Consider the following 18,235-nt stretch of genomic DNA (forward strand, 5'->3'; position numbering starts at 1 on the left):
AATTTCATTCATCCTACTCCAATATCATCAATAAAACTCAATATCGTGATCTCAGTAATTTGTCAATTCCTGTGTCTCAAATAACCTTTTCATTTTTCAAAACATCCCTTTCTCGTGGTTCTCATATATAAACAACCATTAAATACTCAAATTAATACCATACATAACCATAAATCTTTATTATTTACATGAACCTCAAAATACATTACATAAATCCTAAATACATATGAGAAAATAAAAGTTAATTACAAGATGACAAAATGGCATCTAGTGCCCTACCGATGCTGCAGTAGTGAGGTGACACGATAATCGAGCAGAAAGCGTCGGATGGACTCACCACCAGTGGTCTACATGGCTCACGACGGATCTCCAGTACTACGCTGGCAAGCAACGCCGCTAAGCAATAATGCTTAGTGGTGCAATAATATAATAGAAGAAAATAGCAAGAAAATAAATGTGTATACAATGTGTATGCTTTCTTTGTTTGATCTTGGTATATTCATTAATTCATTAACTTTGTTCACTTTTATTCATTTGGTTGCCCTCAAGTAACCTACACTAGACGATCGATCGATAACGGTAAATCGCACCGGGTACCTAGTACTCGGGCCGTCACACCATCGGTCACATACGATCTCTTGGGCAGGTGCATAACAATGTCAGAATAATATCCGCATGCCAAGTCTCAATGCAAAGTCGTAATGGCTAAAAGCCATGAAATCGCTGTACGGCATTTTTGCCATGTGCGATCGCTAATCTGAACCCTATTGGCATGCCAAACTATCCAAACCAATCTTGTTAGGTATACTAGGCATTTGAAACTCTTAAATTCACAATTTGTGAATTTCAACTTTTTAGTGTTACTATTCATCATTGGTCAACAAAAATGTTGACTTTTAGCATAAAAATGTGTACATCAACTTTGGCACTCCCAACATACCACATTTGGTGTTTAAAACTTGTTGGCATTAAGTGTTTTGCAATTTCAAAGTGTAACCCACACTAGCAGAAAATTTAAGTTTTGGTGCCCAAACTTCACTGTTCCATTGGATACTGTTACTGTTGGAATTTGAAGAAATGTAAAACATGAAAGTTGTTCCTTATTTTGTCTAGTTGAATTTACTTTTTGAATCACTCCATTTGGAGTTTTGTAGCTCAGATATGGCCCAAAACCCAAGCTGCCTGGATTGCATTCTGCAGAAAATTACCATATCTATTAGTGCATGAACAGTGACTTGAGTCACTTGGTTGAATGGGTTCTGGCCATAATTTGGGGTAGGTTCCTTCATGAAAGTTGTTTGTCTATGTCTTAACTTGTTGCTGTAAAAATTTCAGACCAATTGACCAAATCTACAGTGACTTATGGCCAAATGAACAGTTACTGTTCATTTGGCAAATTCTGCAGAATTCAGTGCAGGGTATCCGGATTTGAGCTGGTTTTGACCCTTTTGCTTTGGTCTTTTGGGCATGCTTTCTTCAGCAAAAATGTGCCATTATAAGCCTAGTTTCATGTCCAATTGGCCAAACATCAATTGAACAAGCACAGCCCAAGTTATGGCAGTGCAAAGGGACTGAAATTTCAGTCCCTATGCTGCTGTCATAGGGCAGCTCACACCTTGACTTTGCCATACCATTTTTAAGTTCAAATTGTGGTCAACATACCTCAAATGGTCACTAATTGACCATTAATATGTCCTCTAACAATTTCATAAGCCAAATCAATTTTCACCTTTCCTAAACCCTAATTCAATTTCATGTTTTATACAATTTACTTTAGTTAGCTTTTAATTCATTATGCTTGTGTTTATAAACTTCCAACATGATTCTAGCTCACTTCAAGTTCATCAAAACACTCCTACATATTCTTTTCTAGGCAGCCAACATTCAAGAGCTCATACACATAGGTTTTTATTAATTTAAATGACAAGTCTTATTAAATTTCAAGTCCAAAATCATGAAATTTAAAAGTTTTATGTTTATAGTTGCACTAACCTCTTTGCTCAACTTATTGAGCTTGTGAAAACTCAAGAATTCCTCCTCTTTGTGGCTGCCTAGAGCTTGCTTAGGGTGTATAGGTTAATTTTTGTGAAGATAACTTAGGGTTTTGGGGTGAGGGTTGAGAGATCTTCAAGCTTGAGTGAGGAAGAACAATGGAGGTTTGCTTCTTGGCTATGGCGTGGCTGAAATGGAGAAGGAGATGGCTGCCCACGTTTTTGGTCTTCTTTTGGTCTTTATTTAGTCTTATTTGTCTATTTTATTTGTTGGTTAAATGGGTGCTTATGTGATTGGTTGAAATTACAAATGACATCACATTGATGTCATAAATTTCATTTTATTGAATTTTTCTTTTCTTTCCTCCACTACTCATTTTCAATTTAATTTATAGAAATGTTTCTTCATATTTTATGTCATATTATTTATTTACACAACTGAACAAGTCTGCAAAAAATAAACTCGGAAGGCGAAATGACCAAAATGCCCTCCGGTTGGCTTAACGGGTCAAAATTGTCTGTACCGATAGAAAAAATTTTCTAGGTATTTTCTTGGCATTCTAATGCCATAGGAACCTCAATTACCCTTCTCTGGAGTCCCAAAAATTATTTTATAATTTTTCCCCCGGGTCTAGGGCTCCTCGTAGAATCCGCAACTTCCCTCCTGCTACCCATCGCTGGGCACCTACTGCTTTGCTTGGTTGTATTTTATTTCTAAAATTTTTACTAAATTTTTCTTATTAATATTTGGGTTAATTTTTGGTTCCTAACTTTAATTTAAATATTTTTCTGATATTCTAGTCAGGACCGACACTCTGAGATGTACTGAGTAGGATTACCTTGGAGGGTGTTACAACTCTTCCTCTTATTTAAATTTCGCCTCAAAATTTACTGATGCAAACAGTTGAGGGAATCTGTTGCCTCATCGCCTCTTCATTTTCCCAAGTTGCCTCCTGTTGTGGTGCCTCCAAAGCACTTTCACCAATGGAATCTGCTTGTTCCTCAACTCTTTCACTTCCCGAGCTAGATCCGTAGAGGTTCTTCTTCATATGTCAAATCCACTGTATTTCAATTTCTTCTCTGGAGATGACATGTGAAGGGTCCGAGCGGTACCTTCGAGCATGGACACGTGGAACACATTGTGGATCTTGTCCACTGTGGTAAAGCTAGCCTATAGGCCACCGGACCCACACGCTCAATGACTTCATATGGGCCAATGAACCTAGGGCTCAACTTACCTTTTCTTCCAAACCTCAACACTTTCTTCCATGGTGACACCTTGAGGAACACTTTGTCGCCAACCATATATTCTATCTCTTTTCTCTTCAGGTCGGCATAAGATTTCTGCATTCGAGGCAACCTTCAAGTTGGCTTTGATTGATTTCACCTTCTCTCACTGTTTCACTGTGTCCGCCCTACCGCTTGTTCGCCTAATTCAGTCCAGACTGCCCGGAGTTCTACATTTTCTCCCATACAGGCTTCATATGGGGCCATTTGAATGCTAGCTTGGTAGCTATTGTTGTATGCAAATTCGCGCTGGGAGGTATCTATCCTAACTTCCTCAAACTCAATGACACAACTCCTCAGCATATCCTCAAGGACCTGGCAAGTATTTCACGTTATTGTTATCATTTCAATTCAATATTTGTATCAATTTCATGGGTTTCAATTGTTTACCTGGATTACTCTTTCTGATTGCCCATCCGTCGAGGATGGAAAGTCGTATTGAAATGGAGTTGTGTACCCAAGGATTCATGCAACTTCTTCCAAAATCTCGATGTAAACCTTGGGTCTCGATCGATATGATGGAAAGTGGGATTCCATGCGCCTAACTATCTCACTAATATACAATCGCTAACCTCTCTAGTGAGTAGTCTCTAACGGCGTAAAGTGTCGACTTTGTCAATCTATCAACAATCACCCATGCCGCATCATGTTTCTTCCGGGTGAGAGGCAAACCACTTACAAAATCCATGGTGACCGATCCCACTTCCATTCTGTATGCGATAGTCAGAGCAATCCGATGGAACTTGATGTTCGCCTTGACTTGGACATGTCAAGCATTTAGTCACATAGTCACCGATATCTCTCTTCATACCGTGCCACCAATACTGAGTTTGGATCATGATACATCTTTGTACTTCCGGGTGCATAGCACATACACCGTGTGTGCCTCTTTTAGAATACCGGTCTTCAATTCCCCATTATCCGGTACACACGCCTTCCTTTGTAATATGTATACCCATCGCTTTCACCCCATAGTCGCTTGCTTTTCCTCTGGATTTTGCTCATAATAGCCATTAGCTTTATCTACCTTCTCGCCATCTAAAATCTGTGTGAGTTTGGCCTCACTTGCAACTCGGCCAAGATGGCTCCATCACAAACTAAAGATAGACGGGCATTCAATGATCTCAAGGCTATCATGGATTTTCCGCTCAAAGCATCAAGAACTACATTTGCCTTCCTGTGATGGTAATCAATTACAGTCATAGTCCTTCAGAACTCAATCCATCGCTCGCCTAAGGTTGAGCTCCTTCGGTTGGCAAATATTTTAGGCTCTTGTGGTCTGTAAATGTAGCACTTTTCACCATACAAGTAATGCCTCCATATCTTCAAGCATAAGATAATTGCTGCAAGCTCTAAATCATGGGTAGGGTAATTTGTTCATGTGGCCTTAGCATGCGGAAGCATAGGCTATCACTTTCCTCTTGCATCAATACACACCCTAGCCCATTATGAGAGGCATCACGTAGACTACAAAGTCCTTCTCGACACCGTTTGTGTTAACTGGTGCCTCTGTCAACATAGCCTTCAACTTCTCAAAACGGTCCGACACTTGTCATTCCACCAAATCGACATTCTTGTGTAACAACTTGGTCATTGAGCAGCTATTAGGAAAATCCTTCACAAATCTTCTGTAATACCCACTAGCCCCAAGAAGCTTCGACCTCGCTTGTGTTTCTCGGGAGGCTTCCATTCCATCACTGCTTCTATTTTCTTGGGATCCACCCTAATCCCATCAGCTGACACTATGTGTCCAAGGAATGCAATCTCATTCAGCCAAAAGTCACACTTGGACAACTTAGCATACAGCTTCTTTTCCCGCAGGGTTTGCAAAACAATCCTCAAATGTTCATCATGTTCTTCCCTGGTTTTGGAGTACACCAGAATGTCATCAATAAAACCACTACGAACCGATCTAGGTATGGATGGAAGATACGATTCATAAGGTCCATGAACATGGTGCATTTGTTAGGCCAAAGGGCATCACCAAACTCATAATGCCCATACTGGGTCCCGAATGCGCCTTGGGCTCATCTACATCTTTCACCCTCAGCTGATGATACCCTGATCTGAGATCAATCTTAGAAAATACTCCTGCTCCCTTCACCTCATCAAACAGATCATCAATTCTAGGCAACGGATATTTGTTCTTCATACTACTTTATTCAACCACAGAATCAATACATAGCCTCAAAGTCCCATCCTTCTTCTTTACAACAAAGACCGAGCTCCCATGGTGACACATCGCGTATGAACCCCTTATCAAGCAACTCTTGCAATCGAAGTTTTCAACTCCCTCAATTCTGGGTGCCATCCTATAAGGAGCAATGGAAATGGGTGTCAGATCTGCAGTTGTCTCAATAGCAAATTCGACTTCCCTTCTCGGTGGCAAACTGTAACTCTTCAGAAATACTGGGAAGTCTCTCACTGTGGGTATGTCACTCAGGTTTGGCTTAGCGCCTAGTATCCACCACATGTGCTAGGTAGGCTTCACACCTTTTCTCATCATTCTTCTTGCAATGGTTTGAGATGACATTGACAAGAAATCATTCCTTTCCCCACAATCGTGATCTCATTACCCTCCTCAAGTTTTTAGAAATTCTCTTCAATTTGCAATCAACTATTGCTCGATGACGTGACAACAGTCCATTCCCAAAATCACGCCAAACTCATGGAAGGGTAACTCAATCAGTCCGCCAAGAATTCATACCTCAATCCCACCCGCAACCCTTGTATACCTTGTTCACTACCACATCAGAACTCCAATGGATTAGTGACCGAATGTCTTAGTCACTCTCCCTACCAATATCCCCTTTCTACGGGTAGATTGATGCAGATGTATGAATGAGTGGATCCTGGATCCACCAATGCATGCAGTGTAGTGTAGAGGAAGAACGCACTCGATGACATCCGGCATCTTGCTCCTCCGAGCTCTAATAGCATAAGCTCTTGCGGGTGGTCCTGCCGCCTCTCTGGCTCAGACTGTGCCTCTCGTGATGGTCCTACACCTCGCACTTGCAGATTTTCTACCCCTCGTGGTGCAGAGTAGTCCTGGTCGCTTGTGTTGGAGCATGTGAGTAGTTCTACGCGATGGTTTCTCAACCGATGCTCGCTGACCCACACCTCAAGCAAGCACCGCCACTCTCCAACACTTCTTATGCCATTTCTCGACAGTGTGGACACACGAAGATGCCTGGCTGGTCCCTCGAACCCCATCCTCGAGAGCCGCCACGATGGTGTGGTGACCTCTCCTAGGAGTGAATCGTGGCTGGGCCCCGAGATCGACCACGGCCTGTGGTGACCCAACTCGTGTAGGAGGACCCTTGAACTTCTTCCCCGATGCAGAGCTGAACTAGACGACTGGTCCCTCTTCTGTTGTCTCTCTCTTCTAGTCCACTCACTAATTCTCACTTTTTCAACCTTTATGGCACTTCCACTAACTTGGTAAATTCGGTGATTCCCAAGGCGGTGAGTGGATCTTGATGTTGTCATTTAGTCCCTCTTCAAATCTCTTGCATCTTTCACTTCATTTGGGACTATCTCCTTCCGTAGCGGCTTAATCGGACGAATTCTTTCTCATATTCGCCACGACATTTGTCTCTGCCTCAGGTTAATAAATTCCTTCTTCTCTCTTCTAGGTATACTGATCCACATACTTCTTCTTGAATTCGAGAGAAAGAAATCCCAAGTTACGCCTTCTCATTGCACTTCATCGACACGGTGTCCCACCATTCATAGGCATCATCTTGCAACAAAGAGATGGCAACTTCTGTGTTTTGCTCGAGTACAAAGGAGTTTTAGTACTCTGCCTGCTCAACCAGCTTACCGCTGCATCATCATCTCTCTTGCCATAGAAATCCACACTCCAAACTTCCTTAACCTTTCTGTGTGATTTCTCCGTGGAGCCGGTGGTGGTGGTGGTGGTGCTGCATTACCCAACCATCTGTTTAAAGAAGTCGGCCATTTGTTGAAACATGGCTCGTGGAGGTCGAGGTTCGCTTGAGTGGCGAGCAGATTCTCTCATGCCCCTAGTCTCAGTGCCGCAGTGGAGCATGACTCTCCACTTCCTCCTCAACGGCTCTCTGAGAGGAAGGATCCATATCCTATTCAAAATAAGAAAGATAAACAGATCTGCGTTAGTGTCACCTCGACTCATACAAATGCAATGCATGGTATGGACTCAATCTAGGCCAGAACGCCTAAACCGTGCTCGATACCACTAAATGTGACACCCTTACTCGTACAAGATACCCGAATGAGTAATGCCAGACGGTGTACTTGCACACTCTAATATACCTTACTTAATTTGTGTCATGCTATTGAAATTATTTTTTGATATATGATTTATTTTAAACATTTATCAAAAGTATTATTTCATTTTAGGTTCCGAAGATTTTAAGGAAAATCCATGAGTACCTGGCTAAAAATGGAGAAATGTTCTTGAACTGTTAAAAACACTTCCAATATACAATTTCATTCATCCTCTACTCCAATATCATCAATAAAACTCAATATCAGTATCTCAGTAATTTTTCAATTTCAGGTCTCAACAACCTTTTCATTTCTCAAAACATCCCTTTCTCAGGGTTCTCATATATAAACAACCATTAAATACTCAAATTAATACCATACATAACCATAAATCTTTATTATTTACATGAACCTCAAAATACATTACATAAATCCTAAATACATATGAGAAAATAAAAAGTTAATTACAAGATGACAAAATCGAATATAGAGCCCTACCGATGCACTGCAGGTAGTGAGGTGACACGGATTTCGAGCGAATCGCGATGGACTCACCTACCGTGGTCTCTCGGGCTCACGATCGATCTCCAGTACCTACGCGTGGCAAAAGCAACGCGCTAAGCAATAATGCTTAGTGGTGCAATAATATAATAGAAGAAAATAGCAAGAAAATAAACGTGTATACAATGTGTATGCTTTCTTTGTTTGATCTTGGTATATTCATTAATTCATTAACTTTGTTCACTTTTATTCATTTGGTTGCCCCAAGTAACCTACACTAGACGATCGGATCGATAACGGTAACCGCACTGGGTACCTAGTACCTCGGGCCGTCACACCATCGGTCACATACGTATCTCCCGGTGTGCAACAGAACAGCTAACAAGCTGTAAATAATATCCGGCACAAGGCCAAGTCTCAATGCAAAGTCAGAATGGCTAAAAGCCATGAAATCACAGAATGGCATTTTTGCCATGTGCAGTACTGCTAACTGAACACTATAGGCATGCCAAACTATCCAAACCAATCTTGTTAGGTATACTAGGGCATTTGAAACTCTTAAATTCGTCAATTTGTGAATTTCAACTTTTTTAGTGTTACTATTCATCATTGGTCAATAAAAATGTTGACTTTTAGCATAAAAATGTGTACATCAACTTTGGCACTCCCAACATACCACATTTGGTGTTTAAAACTTGTTGGCATTAAGTGTTTTTGCAATTTCAAAGTGTAACCCACACTAGCAGAAAATTTCAGTTTTGGTGCCCTAACTTCACTGTTCCATTGGACACTGTTACTGTTGGAATTTGAAGAAATGTAAAACATGAAAGTTGTTCCTTATTTTGTCTAGTTGAATTTACTTTTGAATCACTCCATTTGGAGTTTTGTAGCTCAGATATGGCCCAAAACCCAAGTTGCCTGGATTGCATTCTGCAGAAAATTACCATATCTACAGTGCATGAACAGTGACTTGAGTCACTTGGTTGACTGGGTTCTGGCCATAATTTGGGGTAGGTTCCTTCATGAAAGTTGTTTGTCTATGTCTTAACTTGTTGCTGTAAAATTTCAGACCAATTGACCAAATATACAGTGACTTATGGCCAAATGAACAGTTACTGTTCATTTGGCAAATTCTGCAGAATTCAGTGCAGGGTATCCGGATTGGAGCTGGGTTTTGACCCTTTTGCTTTGGTCTTTTGGGCATGGTTTCTTCAGCAAAAATGTGCCATTATAAGCCTAGTTTCATGTCCAATTGGCCAAACATCAATTGGACAAGCACAGCCCAAGTTATGGCAGTGCAAAGGGACTGAAATTTCAGTCCCTATGCTGCTGTCATAGGGCAGCTCACACCTTGACTTTGCCATACCATTTTTAAGTTCAAATTGTGGTCAACATACCTCAAATGGTCACTAATTGACCATTAATATGTCCTCTAACAATTTCATAAGCCAAATCAATTTTCACCTTTCCTAAACCCTAATTCAATTTCATGTTTTATACAATTTACTTTAGTTAGCTTTTAATTCATTATGCTTGTGTTTATAAACTTCCAACATGATTCTAGCTCACTTCAAGTTCATCAAAACACTCCTACATATTCTTTTTCTAGGGCAGCCAACATTCAAGAGCTCATACACATAGGTTTTTATTCATTTAAATTACAAGTCTTATTAAATTTCAAGTCCAAAATCATGAAATTTAAAAGTTTTATGTTTATAGTTGAACTAACCTCTTTGCTCAACTTATTGAGCTTGTGAAAACTCAAGAATTCCTCCTCTTTGTGGCTGCCTATATCTTGCTTATTGTGTATATGTTAATTTTTGTGAATATATCTTAGGGTTTTGGGGTGAGGGTTGAGATATCTTCAAGCTTGAGTGAGGAAGAACAATGGAGGTTTGCTTCTTGGCTTTGGTGTGGCTGAAATGGTGAAGGTGATGGCTGCCCTCGTTTTTGGTCTTCTTTTGGTCTTTATTTAGTCTTTTTTGTCTATTTTATTTGTTGGTTAAATGGGTGCTTATGTGATTGGTTGAAATTACAAATGACATCACATTGATGTCATAAATTGCATTTTATTGCATTTTTCTTTTCTTTCCTCCACTACTCATTTTCAATTTAATTTCTAACAATGTTTCTTCATATTTTATGTCATATTAATTATTTACTCAACTGGACAAGTCGGCCAAAATCACCTCGGAAGGCGAAATGACCAAAATGCCCTCCGCTTGGCTTAACGGGTCAAAATTGTGCACTGATAGAAAAATTTTTCTAGGTATTTTCTTGGCATTCTAATGCCATAGGAACCTCAATTACCCTTCTCTGGAGTCCCAAAAATTATTTTATAATTTTTCCCGGTCTAGGGCTCTCGTTGCAGAATCAACTTCCCTCCTGCTACCCATCGCTGGGCATGGGCTGTTTTGCTTGGTTGTATTTTATTTCTAAAATTTTTAGTAAATTTTTCTTATTAATATTTGGGTTAATTTTTGGTTACTAACTTTAATTTAAATATTATTCTGGACATTCTAGTCGGGACCGACACCTGGAATAAGTAGGATGTACGAGTAGTCTGGGAGGGTGTTACAACATAATGGCTTAGACGGAAAATTCTCTTTCATACTCAGCCACTGATCTGTTCCTCTGTTTCAGACTTAGGAACTATTGCAGCTTCCGGTCTACATAAGAATAATGGACATATTTGCTGCACCAATTCCGAGGAAGTCATTCCATGTTAGCAACTGCAGCTCTACTGCATCGTGGGGAATGGTTTTCCACCACCATAAGCATCCACGTAGTAAGGACACCGAGTATTCATATCTAAGCTCTTCTGTACAATGTAGCTTATTAAACACACTATCCATCCTCTCTAACAATTGTTCAGCTTCTAGAGGATCAACTGTCACATTAAACTCTGTATCCCCATATTTCATCAATTTATAATACTCCCTAGTAGGAGATTGTGGTTGTACCACTGTGTCTGTATTGGGACTTGAGTAGGCACATTACGACCATTTGTTGGAACATTGCAATGACCATCTATTTGAGCGAATCGAGCAGAAATCTGCGATCGCAGTGGGCTGGTGCAACAACCACTAACATTATGTAGGCACAGGGCATCCCCTTGCACCTCGGCCTCAATAGATTGATCGACTGAACGATCACCCTCTTCCATATTCAATGCGAGGATTTAAGATCTCCTGAACAAATAACAAAAGGAGATTTCCTCCTGTTAGTGCATTTTTATAATGTAATGTACTGTATGTATCAAACAATGATATTGAGCAGTTGTACTATGAAGACAGAACATTCAAGTAACAGGTGAAAACAGAGTTTAAAAACTTTACTCTGATACCACTAAAACATGTCACACCCTACCCCTCTGTAAGGCATAACATGATCCCGTAGTATACCTAATGAATTACCAACTTCGTCTACTGATAACCCATTAAATACACTACAAGGGATTTTAAAAACTTTTCTTACTTCTTTTACAGTGGTGAGCACTATTTACAGGTGTTAAAGACTTTGGTGAACTGAAGTGAAACAACTAACTCATTTGGTTTATTTGGAATTTCTGTAAAAATTTTGGCAGAGTGCCATCTGTATTTTGGACAAAACAGTTCTTCAGAAAACCTGTAAAAAGCACTTCAATAATTTTCCAAATCTCAACTCCAATACATTTCTCAACACAACAATTTATCAACTCAATTCCATAGAAAATTTTCAAAGTCTGAGATAAGGAAATATAATACAATTTTTACAAGTCAAATAACTCATAATTAATTTACAACTTCAGTGTACAATTTGAATTTATAACTGCTCAAAACCAAAAAAAACAATATGTACATACAGTGGCAATACATTACAGTACAAAATGCCAAATGTGGTATACTCACTATACCCAAAAATCTCTTGCTGGAGGTATATGTAGCCTAGTCTGCTGCCCTGTCTGTCTCTCTACCTGCGACAGCAATAAAAAGCTATAGCTGAGACAATGTCTCAGTGGTGCACAACATTAACCAAACACAATTTAATTCACAATTCATAAGTCATGTAAATAGTGGATACTTAAAATCATAGTTAAATTCAAGACAGTAATTGTCAACAAGAATTTAAACTCCATTTGTCAATATCACAATAATTTTCATAAGTTAGATCATGTTTGAATTCAAAAGACAGTATATGTCAATGAGAGTTTAAATCCATTTCACAATCTCACAATACATATCAATAAATCACACACAGCTTAATCATGATCCATAGTTCAATTCGTCCTAAAAGCCAATGGCTAATGAGGTATTCAATTCGTCCCAAAAGTCGATGACTAATGAGGAATAACATAGCTAGCTAGCAAAAATATGAGTACTCATCCAATTCATCCTCAACAGGCACACACCTCAACACTTGACGGAGAGGGAATTCAATTCGTCACACTTGACAAGCTAATGAGGAATTCTATCATTATAAATGATAGCTGTGGTTTCAAACCATTTCCAATGCTTTTAAATCAATAAGTATCCATCAATGTAATTCAAACAATTTCTCACATTTTAAAATCATTTACAATGATTTTCAAGCAATAAATATTCATTAAAATAAATATCCACAATATAAAACAATAATATACAAATAGTCAATATTTATTTCAATTGAAAATAATTCAAAAGAATAGCTGTTGTGCACAAACCTCGATATTTGTCTCTGGTCTTGACTCGATTTCTTTCCCTTTTCTTTGAGTCCTTGTTAACTGAGAAACACATTTTGAAGTTTTTGAGTTCTAAATTATTTTGCGTGTATAAATAATTTTCGATAATCAATTCATTGAATACCTTTATTTGCTTAATCACCTAATATACCGACCCTCGATGCGTTTTAGGTAAATTAGGTTTTAGTGTCATTAATATGTCACATTCGATAGGGTTTTAGGTTTGGTACGTGTTACCAAACTCAATTCTATGTATATTGAGTTTTCTTGCATTTTATTGCAAATTGCTGGATTTCGGGATACTAGTTTGACCTAGCGGATGATCTAGTTTCCTCGGTTTCGGGTTTGGTCAAAACTACAAACTTGTAGATCTATGTCTTATTGCACGCGGGGTAAAATTTTAGGTCAATCCGAGTTAAGTAGACCAATTTATGGTCATTACACTATTGCTGGTCAAATGGCATCAAATTAGGTCAATTTGGTCAACTTAACATGTCATATTCGATAGGGTTTTAGGTTTGGTACGTGTTACCAAACTCAATTCTATGTATATTGCGTTTTCTTGCATTTTATTGCAAATTCTTTGGATTCGGGATACTAGTTTGACCTAGCCGGTCGATCTAGTTACCTCAGTTTTTGGGTTTCGGTCAAAACTACAAACTTGTAGATCTATGTCTTATTGCACGCGGGGCAAAATTTTAGGTCAATCCGAGTTAAGTAGACCAAGTTATGGTCATTACACTATTGCTGGTCAAATGGCATCAAATTAGATCAATTTTAGGTCAATTTGGTCAACTTTGGTTCGGCCAGTTTTTGGACCCGAACTTGTGCAAGCTTTTTGACTTGCTTCTCGTCATTTCTGGGTTTTGGTGTCTTCATAAGACTTGTAGGTATGGGTCTTAACTATTCATGGTTAAAATTTCAGGTCAATTGACCTGTTTTGAGTGAGTTATGGCCTAAACACTCACTGCTGCCCAATTGGTCATTTTTCAGGTCCTAATTGTACCTAATCCGAATTGATCATTTTCTTAGGTCACCTTGCAAGCAGAATTTTAGTATGCTTTCTCAATGAAAGTTGGCACATTTTGTGCCTAGTTTCACCTCCAATTGGTCTCATACCAATTGAGGTTACACATTTAAACTTATTGGCTAAAATGTACACTGCCCTTAGTTACTTTGCTTAACACACATCAATTACACACATTTACCTTGCAATATGTTTACTTCCCTACCAAATCTGTTTTGGTACATTACCAAAACTATATATTACTTTACATTAAGATCACTTTGGGCAGATTACAATTATCCTCAACATACCAAATATAACTCTAATTCCCAAAGTTCAAATACCATTACACATACACATAAACATCACTAGTTTTTACATACACTTTACACAACAATTTCATACACATATCCTTCAATCCTTAATGCCACAATTCTGCCCATATCTTCATGAACACATACACTTATCCAAGAGTTTCAGGCTGCCGAAATTGTCCTTCAACACCAAAGTGTCCTACAATTCATTAAATCCCATTCCAAGTGCAAAATTCACCATATACATGTGAAGTAATTCACTAGGTTATTAAATCATCATGATCAACATCATTTCTCATCAAATATATGCACAATTATTTCATCAAATACATGACTCCATGGCTGTCCAAAATGAACACAACAATAACTCTTCAAACTCAAAAATTTTCTTCACAAATCCAACACCCATAACATGCACACAAAACTTAACAAAGCTATCTTCAAAAATATGAACTTACCTTATGGTTGGGACTTGTTAAACCTTCACCAAACTTCTTAAATTTGGTATCAAACTCTTCCTTGTGATGTGTAGACAATTTTTCATGAAGCTACTTAAGGGATTGGAGTTGAAATGGAAGGATTAGATGAGCTTGCATGAAAGCCAATGGAGGTTTCCTCTCACCTTCAATTCGGCAATGTTGAGAGAACCATGAGGAAGATGAAGTTCAGCTGGTTAGTGGACTTACATCAGCCCCATTTAGTGTTTAATTAATCCATTAATGGTCCACTAACTCCAAATAATCATATAATAAGCTAATTGTTCATTTATTCCACATTAACCCATGATTTTAGCTATTTACTTTAGGTACCACCAAATTAATTTTCATTATTTTCTAAGTGTAATACTATTTATTTTTAATGGACATTTAGGTCAAAAGACAATTCGGGATGTCAAATGACCATAATGCCTGTTCGAAGTGGCATTCAGATTTTTCGGTATCACCAGGGTTTTGTCAGTTTTCGATTTCTCACTTTTCTTTGTACTAATTATTTAATTTTTCTTTGATCTTTCTAATGATATTTATTCTTCAATAAGGTCTATTTAAGTCCTAAAAATGTTTTCCGGGGTTCCCATGATCGAGGAGCTAGTCAACGGTCCACGCCATGACTTCCAGTCTGATCACCATCGTTAGGTTTCCCGGCTCGTTTAACTTGATTACCTTTCTTTGCTATTATTTTTCCTTTGTTTTTCTTGTATTTTCTTTTCTTGTATTTCATTATTTTATGTCTCCTCCCTCATGTCAAAGTGTGGTTCTAGGCATCCTAGCTGTCCGGACAGCACTGGTCACCGGAACAGTAGAACGCACTACCAAACTTAGGGGTGTTACAACCGCACCGATTTCTATTGCTCCATATAAGATGGCACCTACTAAACTGAGGGAGTTAAAAGTTTAGTTACAGGAGCTACTAGATAAGGGTTTCATACGCCCTAGTGTGTCACCCTAGGGAGCACCGGTGTTATTTGTAAAGAAAAAAGACAGTACACTATGGCTTTGTATAGACTATCGGTAGTTGAATAAGGTGACTGTGAAAAATAATTATTTGTTACCACGGATAGATGACTTATTTGATCAACTGAAGGGAGTCGATGTGTTCTCTAAGATAGATCTCAAATCAGGCTATCACCAGCTGAAAGTAAAGGAGACAGATGTGCCAAAAACTACTTTCAGGACCCGCTATGGACACTGAGTTTCTAGTGATGCCATTTGGGCTAACAAATGCACCAGCAGTTTTTATGGACCTAATGAATCGTATCTTTCACTCCTACTTGGATCAGTTTATTGTGGTCTTTATAGATGATATTCTGGTGTATTCTAAGAACCGGGAGGAGCATGATTGTAACACCCTCTCGGTAGCAACTCCGTACATTCTACTGTTTCGGTGACCGGTGTCGGTCCGGACAGCTAGAACGTCCGAAAAAATATTTAAACTAAAGTCAAGAACCATAATTAACTCAAATATTAATAAGAAAAATTTAGGAAAATTTTTGAAATAAAATACAACCAAGTTAAACGAGCCGGTGCCCAAGCAATGGGTAACCAGAGGGAAGTTGCGGTTCCTGCAACGAAAAGCCCTAGACTCAGGGAAAAATTCATAAAATAATTTTTGGGACTCCAGAAAAGGGTCATTGAGGTTCCTATGGCATTATAATGCCAAGAAAATATTTAGAAAATTTTTTTAATCGGTACAGAAAATTTTGACCCGTTAAGCCAAACGGAGGGCATTTTGGTCATTTCGCCTTCAGAGACGATTTTTGGCCAACTTGTCCAGTTAAGTAAATAATTATTATGATCTAAAATATGAATAAATATTCCTAAAAATTGAATTGAAAATGAGTAGAGAAAAGAAGAAAAGAAGATGAAAGAAAATACCTAATTATGACATCATATGATGTCATTAAAAACCTATCCACCAATCACAATTTATTAAACTCATTAAAAGAGATAAAAGTGACCAAAAATTTGAAAAACCAATCTGCATCTTCAACCTTTGGGCAGCCTAAGAAACGTTGAGAGAGAGAGAGAGAAGAGGTTCCACCATTAAAGCTTCCTTAAGCTTCATTTCCCACTTCAAACCACCTCAAAACCTTGTCCTCCCTTCACTAAAAATTTCCCTTACCACTAGAGCAAGACTTGGGCAGCAATTAGAAGAAGAGAAAGTGGAAGAAAGTGAGGTGTGAACAAGCTTAGAAAATCACCAAAGAGGTTAGTGCCATAACCTTTGCTTTTACATCTTTCTAATCATGAATTTGAGCTAAGTTAAGTTAAAAATTTGACAAAAATTGAATTAATGAAGCATGGTTATATTCCATGAAGTTTTGGCAGCCTTGACATGAGTTAGGGTTAGGAGAAATCTTTGGTTTAAAGTGACATATTGCTGCCCCTCTTATAAATTATATGATTAGTATAGCAAATTAGGAGTGGGATGCATGAATTGGAGGCTTAGTGAAATAGGGTTAGGGTTTTGGAGAGAAACTTGGACTTTGCTTGTGAAAGTTGAGTGAACATTTTAATGGTCAATTAATGACCATTTGAGGGAAGTTGACCATAAATTGAAGTGCATTAGAGTATTACACACTGAATTGATAGGCTGCCTAGTGACAGCAGCAGGGTGGCTGTGATTCCAGCCCACTTGGACAGCCATAACTTTGGCTGTGTAGGTTCAATTGGTGTTTGGCCAATTGGACATGAAACTAGACTTATAATGGCACATTTTTTCTGAAGAAACCATGCCCAAAAGACCAAAGCAAGTGGACCAAAAGTTGGCCCCAATCCGGGTACCCTGCAAGCCAATTCTGCAGAATGACCAAATGAACAGTAACTGTTCATTTGGCCATAACTCACTGTAGATATGGTCAATTGACCTGAAATTTTTACAGAAACAAGATAAGACATAGACAAACAACTTTCATGAAGAAACCTACCCAAAATTATGGCCAGAACCCATTCAACAAGGCAGTGGCAGTCACTGTTCATGTTACTGTAGATTTGGTAAATTCTGCAGAATTGAAATCCGGCCAGCTGTGGTTTTTGGACCATATCTAGAGCTACAAAACTCCAAATGGAGTGATTCAAAAAAATAAATTCAACTAGATAAAATAAGGAACAACTTTCATGTTTACCATTTCCTCAAATTTTCACTGAAATAGTCCCTAATAGAACAGTAAACTTATGGTACAAAAACTGAAAATTCTGCCACTTAGTGTTAGGCTTAGAAATGGTAATGGTGATCACTTCCAACAAGTTTTAAATGCAAAATGTGGTATGTTTGGAGTGTCAAAACCAATGTACCTATTTTCTATCCAAAAGTCAACATTTTTGTTGACCAATGAGGTGAATAGTGACACCAAAACTTGAAATTCAAAATTTGAAATTAGAAATGCATCTAGGGGACTTTAAATTGCAATTGGCAATTAATACTAGCAAATGTAAAACTCAAAATGTGGGATCTTGGTGTAATTAGAATTAATATATCCACTAAGTATGAAAAAGTCAATATTTTGGTTGACTAGTAAGGTGAATAGTAATCAAAATGATTAGTATATTAAGATGAAAACCTAGAACCAATTCTAACTTAAATGCTTATAATTGTATGACAAATGTAAACTATGCATCCTAATCAAAATTGTTAAAAAGAAATTAAGGCCATAAATTTGAAATCCATGAAATATTTATAGATTACTTGAAAC

Source organism: Hevea brasiliensis, chromosome 4, assembly GCF_030052815.1.
Source record: "Hevea brasiliensis isolate MT/VB/25A 57/8 chromosome 4, ASM3005281v1, whole genome shotgun sequence".
NCBI lineage: Eukaryota > Viridiplantae > Streptophyta > Magnoliopsida > Malpighiales > Euphorbiaceae > Hevea > Hevea brasiliensis.